Source organism: Mytilus californianus, unplaced genomic scaffold (genome assembly GCF_021869535.1).
Source record: "Mytilus californianus isolate M0D057914Y unplaced genomic scaffold, xbMytCali1.0.p SCAF_6, whole genome shotgun sequence".
Taxonomy (NCBI): domain Eukaryota; kingdom Metazoa; phylum Mollusca; class Bivalvia; order Mytilida; family Mytilidae; genus Mytilus; species Mytilus californianus.
In genome coordinates, this window is record NW_026262712.1 from 44906915 (window position 1) to 44918220 (window position 11306).

General features: G+C 30.4%; 1 long non-coding RNA gene across 1 annotated transcript; it reads right to left on the reverse strand.

Moving 5' to 3' along the window:
• Positions 1-812: 812 nt before the first annotated feature.
• Positions 813-7649, reverse strand: LOC127706008 (uncharacterized). Its single transcript, XR_007984146.1, has 2 exons — positions 7418-7649; positions 813-4346 (listed from the first exon to the last, which is right to left on the reverse strand). It is a non-coding gene; the product is annotated as an uncharacterized LOC127706008 (long non-coding RNA).
• Positions 7650-11306: the final 3657 nt, after the last annotated feature.

Below are 11306 nucleotides of genomic sequence, written 5' to 3' on the forward strand. Positions count from 1 at the left end.
TGACCAGTAAACAATATTTTTTTTTTCAATCTGAGCATCCCAATTGAAGATTGTGTTATATATTTTACAGATTATACATTGGCTGAACAAACATCTGTATTATGAGTGTCACAGACACTATATAAAAGAGGGGCGAAAGATACCAGATAGAGGGACAGTCAATCTCATAGATCGAAAAAAAAACTGATCTCAGGTGCTCCGGAAGGGTAAGCATATTCTGCTCCATTATATAATTTGACAGTTTTCCCACTAATTCTATGTGCTTTAAGTAGTAGTAAACTCGTAATATGCCACTATGCATTGCAGTTCATTGAGTCGATTAGTAAGTTTTTCAAGGACATGTTTACCTTCTATTTGGGAAACTACAATGCAAATATATATTGACGTCAGGAAATGTAGTGATCCTTACGTGTTAAACTGCTGACAGAGAAATGTTTAACAAACCATGGGAACAATTTAATTTAAATACCCATTGTGTAGCGGTCAAACACTGTAGTTTTTTATATGAAACTTTATAACATACATTTAAATGAAATTTAATGGTACAATAAATATGCGTAACGCTTTATTGTTTTGACATATCATTTACGACAATTTTTTAAAGTATGTGCAGAAGAAGAGAAAATGAAGGACGGCCATGTTAAAGGAAGTTCGATGATAAAATATAAAATTTTCATTTAATCCAAAATCAAATATTGCATACCTCATTATTTTAAAAACCAGGACAAGAAGAATTAACTATATGAAACTTACAATCTGATTAAAATTCTGACCTGTCGTAACTCGCTTACTCGTCAATGCATAACGAAACCAAAGACATATATTTTAATCAGATTGTGCAGGCACCATAAAAATGGTTAATACATACAATCACCAGTACATTAAACTATACCAATTTTTAATTAACATAGGCAGATGTAGACAAATAATTTAAAAATAAATATTCGATTATCAAGGCCTTTCAGCAACCGTCGACTGTACTTCAAATTTGGCTTAAACAATAAAATGTTTTGTACGTCGTACTTCTCAATTACACGACATCCTGTCTATGCTACTTCTCTATACATTTTACGTGGGAAAAAACAGCAAAAGCTGCACATGGCAGTCCTGATATTTCCACACCCCAATGGTCTGACAATCCAACAGCGGAATACTAAAAAAAATGAGTATTTTTATATTAGAAAGCCAAATAAAAGGTTCTTTCAATATTGAAAGGAGGACCTTGTCTTTCGATGGAACAGACAATTGCGGTTATCAAGATATGTTAGTTTATGGATGCTAAACATGTTAAACAAAACATATATGTGTCTGTATACACGCTATCCGATAATGTACAAATTGAGAAAAATTTAATACGAGGGTACACACAATAACACTTTAAAAATTGTCATGCATTCGAGGCACAAATTTGGAACAGTCAATTTGGATCGATAGTTTTTATGTTCCCTCCGGGCCTTTGTTCTCTAATTCCTAAGTAGTATTAAGAATTAAAGATGTTGTTCAGAATGTAAATTGAAATAAACAAAATGACTCAGGGGTTCAAAAAATATGTAAGACATTGATTTTTTACATAAATTATTCAGATATTTATTGGTTGAATAGAATTCCTTACATTCTTATACCTATATGTAGCTCTCTTTTTTTCAGAATCAACCCGAACGATAACACGTTTCATTGACATCTGCTTCAAGGCATAACATAATGACCTGTGTAAGGTTATAAATTTTCCTTTTTAAAATGCAAATTACGGGTCGGTCTTTCTTTTGATCAATCCCGAGTCTCTTCGGTGTGTAATACGACCAAAAAAAACTTAACATATGCATAATCTGACTTATATACCGTCAAACATTTTTATTTTGTGCACATATTTGCAGGAAGTTATATTACATTTTACCGATCTCATTCAAGTGGGATATTTTTTCTCAGGCATTTAGGTTTTATTACGCCCAACGGCTCAATTATAAGGTGAAATAAAACTCCATTATATTAAAATAAAAGTAAGCACTGTCCAGTTCAATTAAATTTTTACTGTAATTGCACGAAGCAAGAAATAAATCAATTGTTTCGGAAAATTAATATACAAGTCATACACTTGGTAAGTAATCTTTTATGATAATCTTATAACAGCATGAACAGGGAGTGTTAAGTTTTTCTTCTGGTTTTATGATATTTTTCCGCAAAAAACAACAATTTATAAAGGAACGTATTCTGAATAATTGTGTTACCCTTTAAGCCTGGCAATACAGTTACTCTTTTTAAAAAAAAAAGAATAAGGATAGAATATTATATAATTTATCTCACAAAACTGTGCGCTAATTCCGTGTTTTTGTACCAGTTTTTCAATCTAATAGATAGAGTAATGAATATGTAAGATAGAAAATGGTTTAGAAAACCCCCGATTGACAACAACACGCGATTAATAACCAAAGATTTTTTTATCAAACTGTAGTAGTTCGATTCTACAAAAGAATGATATATCGTTCCGAAATAAAATAACTCCATACATATAGGTATATAGGTTAGTTAATTCATTTAAGGTAGATCATAAGTATATACTTTTTGAGATAGAATTTTCTTATACTTTGCCAAAAGGAAGATTTTAATTTGCTTTTTACAAAAATATAATAAAAAGTATGGGTCACTGTGCTATTTTCCAAGCTTTAAGTTTCAATTGAAAATTGCCTACATTTGGTTAGATTGTTCATGAAAAAAACACATTTGTGTACATACAAAAAATTCTATGAGATAGAATTTTGAAATAAATTATAAGAAGTTAGGTTTTATTATGATTTTTTTATTATGTTTTAAAAAAATAAGAAGAAAACATTGTGTCGACGAACTTGTTTTCTTGCTTGAAGTAAAAATAACAAAATTTCCCTATCAGTCTAGTATATATTTTTTACTAAAAGAGTTATCTACCCTTAAATGGCTTATTTGAAAACAATGATTCTAAAAACACAAAATTTGATATTTGTTTAAATATTTTGAATAATACAATAAATAACCAAGTTTTCTTTATATAAATAAACAACCTAACCATTAAATTGCAAATCTGTCTCCAAATTTGCAGATTCGGGCAAATAACTTGACAAATTTTGTACTGAGATTGTACAACTCAAGATGGCGGTATACCATGAATTTACCTTAATTCATTAGATAGTAATCGTGTGTTGTTGCCAGTTGGTTGTTAACTGTACAATGTATAGTAGTCGTTTAAGGTTTTAGGCAGAAATAATCCTTTTTCCCGATTATAAGACTGAAATACCAAATACCAAAATTAAAACAAGCCAAATGGTATTATATTAATGTGTCTGATTATTAAAAAAAATCAAGTTTCAATCTTATTAGATATGCTGTTACAGATTATTTTTATTTTCTGTACATGTTCATTCGTGTGAAACAGTATTTGTCTGACTCAGGATAAGATAAAAAGTTATATGTAATTTCCTACAAAAAAACTTAAAATGAAATCAATATTTAAATGGAGAAATTTGACTACCTGAGACTAGGTTTATAATTTATTACACTTTTGTCAATACTTTGTTCAAATAATGATATTTAATAAAATATTACTGTTAACATGATAATACAAAAAAAGAAGCGATTTCAATCCCATATTGCGTTTAATATTTTAATTAATCCAAGAATAAAAGCATGGAATCATAATGAATCTATTCAACTTCGAGGTAAGATTTTTCCTATCGTTTTGTAATTTGTTTTTCTTCCTTTTACAAGTAATTTTGGCATGTTCGCATTTCATTTGTTGCTGACCACAACTGTTCTTGGTGTTTTGTTGCTAGCCACACCTGTTCATTTAATTTGTTGCTGACTACAACTTATCTTGATTTTTGTTGCTAGCCACTAGTGTTCATTTCATTTGTTGCTGACCACAACTAATCTTTATTTTTTTATTTCTAGCTACAATGTTTATTTCATTTGTCGCTGACCACAGCTGATCTTGATTTTTTGTTGCTAGCCACAATGTTCATTTCATTAGTTGCTGACCACAACTGATCTTGATGTTTTGTTGATAGCCACAAGTGTTCATTTCATATTTTGTTAGATACAAGTGTTTCAGTCATTTGCTGATGATCTCAACTGCCGTTCATTACTACTGTTTTTGCTTTTGATCACGATTGTTCTGGTCACTAGCTGATTACCATAACATATCTTGTCATTTGCTGTTGTTCATTTCTGTTCTTGTCAATTGCTGTTGTTCATTTCTGTTCTTGTCAATTGTTGTTTACCACAACTGTTTAGGCATTTGTTTTAGACCACAATTGTTCTTGTAAATTTGCTGGGTACCAAAACTGATCTCGTCATTTGCTTTTGATGACAACTGAATACTAAGAGAGCAATACAATTTCACAAGTATACCATATGACATGCAAACAACATGTACAGGTTCACATAAATATAAAGAGACAATAATGAAAGTATTTATTGGAGAAATGATTTTACGGTTCAAGTGAATATTAATTTGCGATTTATATGCTGAAAAGCAAATAATTTACTCAGCGAACAGCGCTAAGGCCATAAAGTTAACATGTAGTTTAAGGTAGATAGGGTGTCTTCCTCCATCTTGGATTTTGAAATACCAGAAAACAATCGGTCTAGATATTTAATAAAAGGTGCAAATTTTGAGAGTAGTAGGTAATTCATGTGTAAGAATTTTCATTTCAATATAGAAAATGACATATTTTATCATATTTATGGTTGTATTTTACAAAAAAACAGAATACTTTTGTTTGATTCTATTTTTTCTAACTTTGCCACATAAGGGGAGGCAACTCAAATGTAAGGGCAGATAATTCAGATAAAGTTACTTTTACAATAGAATGTGTTAGGAATTTACCTATTTTATTATGTAGCAAGAAAACGGGTCCCGTGACCTCATTTTTTCTTTTTCTTATCTGAAAGCATACTATTAGAGCTATCTTCTCATATTTTATCTCAAAATTCTATGGTGTAGTTTTCGTTTTATGGCAGAAAATTGGGTTTTCCATGCATAATATATACAAAATCTGTCAATTTTGCACAACCTGTAGCGTGAAAAAAAGACCCGTGACCCATTCTTTTTATTATTTTTTTTTAAAAAGCATGATATACACTACATTTTGGCAAATTATTAAAAAATTCTATGGATTATAATTTAGACACCCCATCTACCTTAATACTATAAAACTAGGCTTGAATTTTACATTTTATCAACTGCAGTGTTGACATGATTCCAGTTTGTTGTCAAAAGAATCGTAATGTATGAGTAATATTCACATTTCTTGGATATAAAGTTAAATATAATCATGATAATGGCTTTGTAAAAACTCAACAGTTTAATGAAAAAAAATGCATGTCACACATGTATCATTTTATTGCCTTCTATCACTTCGTTTTAACTCTTTAAACTCCCTTTTAACTCTGGTTGATAGTTGTCTCAATGGCAATTAATCACATCTCATTGTTTTTATATTACGGTGCTTTACTGCTTGAATGAAAATGGTCCAGCAAATTACATGAGTTAACGGTTGTGAATAATTATCATAGTCATAAAAGAAAACAAATCAACAGTAGATGAGGTGACATAGTAAGAACTGGAACAAACTCAAAAAGTCTCGCAATCTTCTGTATTTTCTATTTTGTGATGTGCAACTTAATAAAAAAAACGTCGTAGCAATCTTATCACATTATTTTATATTGTTATATATTTTAAGTAAGGCGGAATTAACAATAATGTGCCAGAGCATGGTTATACACATCTTCTTGTGTGCTGCTTCCTGGTAACTTTTAAAATAATCTGCTAAACCTGGACTTGAAGTATGAAGTTGTTTTGATTAAAATTGATCTAAATGACGTATACCATATTATAGACCTGAAAATTCGTTAGTATTAGAACACACCCGTGACATCGCAGGTCCGTGACTGAATTAAAGTACATGTATATCTTTATTTTAAAACACCCAATGCATATTATTAATGATACGCAAAGATCACAGCAACAGCACCGACAGTATTTGACCACAGCTTTGTTACAAATCAACATAATTTTAAACACAGCTACTATACTGGATAACTAGACAAACAATTAAGATATTTAGGGTTGAGATCTCTAAAAACATGTTTAACCCCGCCGCATGTTTGCGCCTGTCCCAAGTCAGGAGCCTCTGGTCTTTGTTCGTCTTGTATCATTTTTAATTTTAGTTTCCTGTGTATAATTTGGAGTTAAGTATGACGTCCATTATCACTGAACAGGTATACATATTTGTTTAGGGATGATGAAGGACGCCTCAGGGTGCGGGAGTTTCTCGTAGCATTGAAGACCCATTGGTGGCAGTCGGCTGCTGTCTGTTCTATGGTTGGGTTGTTGTCTCTTTGACACATTCCCCATTTCCATTCTCAATTTTTTTTTTTTTATATATTACATAGATAATTAAACGCACGTTTACAAACTAAAAAGAAACAACTAAATAACTAAGTAACAACACATATTTGCATTATATGAAGCATTATATTAAATGAATCCTTGGAAACAGAGAATTTTAAATGATTTTTTTCTGGTGGGTCTTGGGATATATAGACCCACAATGCTGAATGATTCGAATGCTTAAAGGAACATTTTCCCTGACGGAATATTTAGTGCGAAATGTCTATAAAATCGGGCACATATGAGCATTGTGATACAAGTGCAAGTTACAGTTTACAAGATTTATTGATCTACCAAAATACAGTATAAAAATAGCACAAACGTTGCGTAGTGTTTGTACCGATATATCAGCAAACAGCGGACAAACACCGGTACGCAGTTAACAATAAACTTAATGTTCTTCAATAATTCTTTGTTGACGATTAACAATATGGTTTGTACTAGGATTATTCTTGAAATATATATAACGAACGCAGCTGTTATATGTTCACATAGTATGCTTGTTGTTGACAGAAATAGTGGTGGGAAGGTGGGATTTTCAATCACTTAATTATACTCCGTACGTGTCTTTAAAATGAAGGAATGAAAAAGTTTGTATTACCGTTGCGCATTAATAATTATATATGCCTATTATTTAACAGGAAGAGTCAAACATGCAAATATACTTACACTTTCATTTGACTTTTAACTTATAATTCTATAAATATATGTTGTACGTACGAAAAGATATTTTGTTTTTTGTTAGCAAACATTAAATAAATCAACACCTAAATGATTATGAGACAAGGTATTTAGGTGTGTTTTTCTCGTCTCAGGTTATCCTAAATTGATGAGACTGGCGATTTTCCTTGTGGAAAGCTACGGCAAAGTGTTAGATTTTACATATAAGTTACCAACATAATAATAGTATTTGTAAAATTAATAGACTCTCATGTAAAAATAATTTAATACTTAAACACGATATTACCATTATTTATATAAAAAGTATAAACTTACTTTATAAATTAATGTCTTCCCTCTGGTATATATGCACACGTGTCATCTCATCTTGATCTTAAGAAGTTAAACAGTTTTAATATGACACTTTAAAAAATGTACGTTTAAATTAAATTACATTTTATCGTCTGATAAACTAAAGTGAAAATTTCGCTTTGTCATACATAGGTCCGGGTGTTCTTATAATATTTCGATCATTGAAATTGCAATTCATTTTTTTTTACAAAAAATACCCTATCTCTATCCAAAGATAGGCATACTTGTAATAACCGAATAAGGGAATATCCTGTTATATTCATTTTATTAAACAAAAAATATTGCAGTTTAATGTGTTATTGTGTACTCCATGTAACGGTAAAATCCCCCGATTTATCATTGCCAATGCATTTGTTACAACTAATCTCCACATCCAAAGAAGATACTTTTTTCAAATTCTTAATTGGAAGGATATTAGTTATGTTATGTGTGTTACTTTCTTTACAACGGGTATCTTCTATGTCAGATCATGAATTGTTTGAGAAGTAACAATTTTTTTGGTGATGTAAATATTTCAGTGGCATGTTGGGAATTTTGTTTAGGTATGACATGTAAATTTCCTCTTATTTTCTCTAAAAGGAATTGTTCTTAATAAAGGAAAAGTGTAGGTTTTGTTCAGTGTATGTTTGAAAATATTAGTTTTAACTCTGTTTGAAAATATTCGACTGTTTTCAATGAAGATAAGTTTCATGCAATATACTTCAGAAACATTTAAGCCAAACAAATATGATGTGTCTTTTAGATTGACTACCCTTATATAAGGAGTTCTTGTAAAGGTTTCATCAAGGTTTTCATCACTCCTGGTTTTATGGGTATTAATGACATTTCTAATTTCTAATACTTGTGTCGTTAACTTTGTCATCATCATCATAATCACCATCATCATTAATATAAGTAGAAGAAGTTACAGCTGTTATTTAAAATGGTGGATGCATTTCAAAATTAAAAGAAAATAAAATTGGTTATGATAACATGGTTATTTACATTCTTATAACTATAAAGCAATAACTGTTTGTATACAGTCCGGCTATTTTATCAGTTTACATTTTAGTCTGTATGCTTTGATTCTATTACTGTTATTATAACTCCATTATATTAAATCATTGCCTCATTTTAGTTTGTTATTACACGTGTTCAATACATTATTTCTCTATGTCGGTTCATTCCGGTACATAGATATAAGAAGATCTGGTATGAGTGCCAATGAGACAACTTTCCATCTAAGTCAACATTTATAAAAGTAAACCATTCTAGGTCAAAGTACGGTCTTTATGTCGGTTTATTTCGGTTCATTTTGGTGATTATTCTTCCCGTCCATTAACTGTCATTTAAAGACGTCAAATTTCCGCTCTTGATTATCGGATTCAACTGTACAAAAACCATGAGTTAAAATGTTCGTGTTGACACAAACTAGGAGCTGCCCCTACGTCAACAGTACATTAATTTTTGAAGGTGATACGGAATATTTACAAATGATTTATCAACAAGGTCTTGGCATCGTCCGATGAACTTTTTGTTTTAGAAAAAAGACGAGACGTTCTTTAACATAACCCTGGTTCATCAAATTTCTGCTTAAACTGGTGACATTTCATAAAGTCTGATTAGCAGCTGTTGTTCTGCAACCCCAAATGGCAATAAATTCCAAACTTGAAGTAAAATCCGTCACCCTAGTGTAAGTTTAAGACTGCCCGTAGCAGATGTTTGAACGTAATATTATTTGATTAATGTTGGTCCCGATTATTATATTTCTATAAAATAACAAACACAAAAACCAAATGATATACAGTAGCGATTGATATTTTTATTAGGAAAAGTGTATAACAAAAAGAAACATTAAAGTATGATTAAAGAAAAATAAAAAAATCAATAAAAAATCAAAATCAAATATATCTAATAGTATCGTTAGTGTAACTGTTAAAAAAAACCCACCTTAAATTAACTTGAAACTGAGGCTTTAAGGGATGTTCACCTGTCATGTATGTATTAGTTATACGTTGACCTATATAACAATTAAAGCCGTATTTAAAGCTGAAGACAAAGTAATAGGAAAAAACATGTATTACTGACATGCAGATTATAGCTTGTTCTATTCCTCATGTCAACTCATGGATTTTTCAACAATTGAAACAACATACTTAAAAAGTACACACAACATTTCATATGTGTATAAAACGTAAGAACAATGTAAAATGTGCCTTACAAGACAAATGTTATTTAAGAAAGCATAAATGCAATCTTGGTGTTAGATCTGTCGGGAATTGAACCACTTGTGGATTGTTCTAAATTATTGGATATTAAGCTGACAATTCCTGCATCAAAGCATGATGAGCTCCATTCCTTTCAAGTCTTTGTATCGAAAACACCTACAACTTCATCTTGTGTATTCAGTAAATACATACTTATGTCCTCCGTGGTGTCCTATTATCTTTGAAATGCACGAGCCATTATGATTTAACTTTCACAAGGAAACTTTTTTTACTCCCAATCTTTTCAAACATTAAATTTGCAAATGACTTGGCTTGAAAAGAAAGAGTTTCTTAAACAAAACAAACATGCATGCCAGAAACACGCAAGATGAAGTCATTCATGTCTTGAAAGGCGTGTTAGGTGTGTTATTCTCGTCTCAGGTTATCGTACATTGATCAGACAATTAACACCATACATTTCTTTCCCAGACGATATTTTTTTATAGCTATAGAGAAGTGTCAGAGTTTAAATATAAGTCTCTAACATGATAATAATATTTATGAAATTAAAGAACTGTCATGTAAAAAAAGTTTAATAGTAAAACATGATATTACCACTATTTATATAAAAAATTATAAAATTACTTTATAAATTAATCTGATCTCTCTGGTATATACGCAAACTTCTCATCTCATTTTGATCATAAGAAGTAAAACAGTTTGAATATGACACTATATAATTTTAAAAATTTTATTTTAAATTGAGTGAAATATTATCGTCTGATAAGCTAAAGTGAAATACTGCTTTGTCATACATATGTCCGGGTTTTGTTATGATATTTCGATCATTGAAATTGCAATACATTTCTTAACCAAAAATCTCTGACTCTACGCCAATATAAGCATAGTTTTAATTACCTTAGAAGGAAATGTTTCGTGTTATATTTTTCTGATTGAGAGAAAAAAAATCTTGCAATAGAACTTTAGTTTGTGTATCCGATGTCATGGTAAAACCCCCAGATATATAAATGGGAATACATTAGCTGCAACTATTTTCCACGTCTTGAGAAGATACTTCTAAAACGTCCTAATTGGAAGGATTTTGTGTTTGGTACGTGTGTCACTTTTCTTGAGCACGGTTATCTTTCAGATCAGATTGATACATTCTGTCGGTATTTGTTATGTCAGAACATGAATTATATGACAAGGAACATTTTGTTTTGGAATCATTATGTAGATAATCAAAATTCATGTTGGGCATTTGTAAGCATAGATTTTGTCATTTTGTTTAGGTATGACATGAAAATTTCTGTAAATTGTATCTAAAATATAATGTTTTTAGTATATATAAACATTCTTTGTTTGTAAATTGTGTTGCTTATCTTTTAAACTAACCGTGAACGAAAAATCCGCTAATTAACTAATGCAGGCTTATGTCTAACATGTACTCCCGACATTATATTAGCAGAAATTACGAAGTCAATTTTTTAGTAAAAAAAAACATTAAAGATACATGACTAGACATTCAAAACACATGTGCGAATCAACTATATTGTAGTAAAATAATACGTTTTAAGGTTGATATAATTCTGTCAAGCCATTATAAGAAGTTTCAGAGTAATTAATTGGTGTATTATGTCCTGTATAGAAATATGAAAAGAAAGACA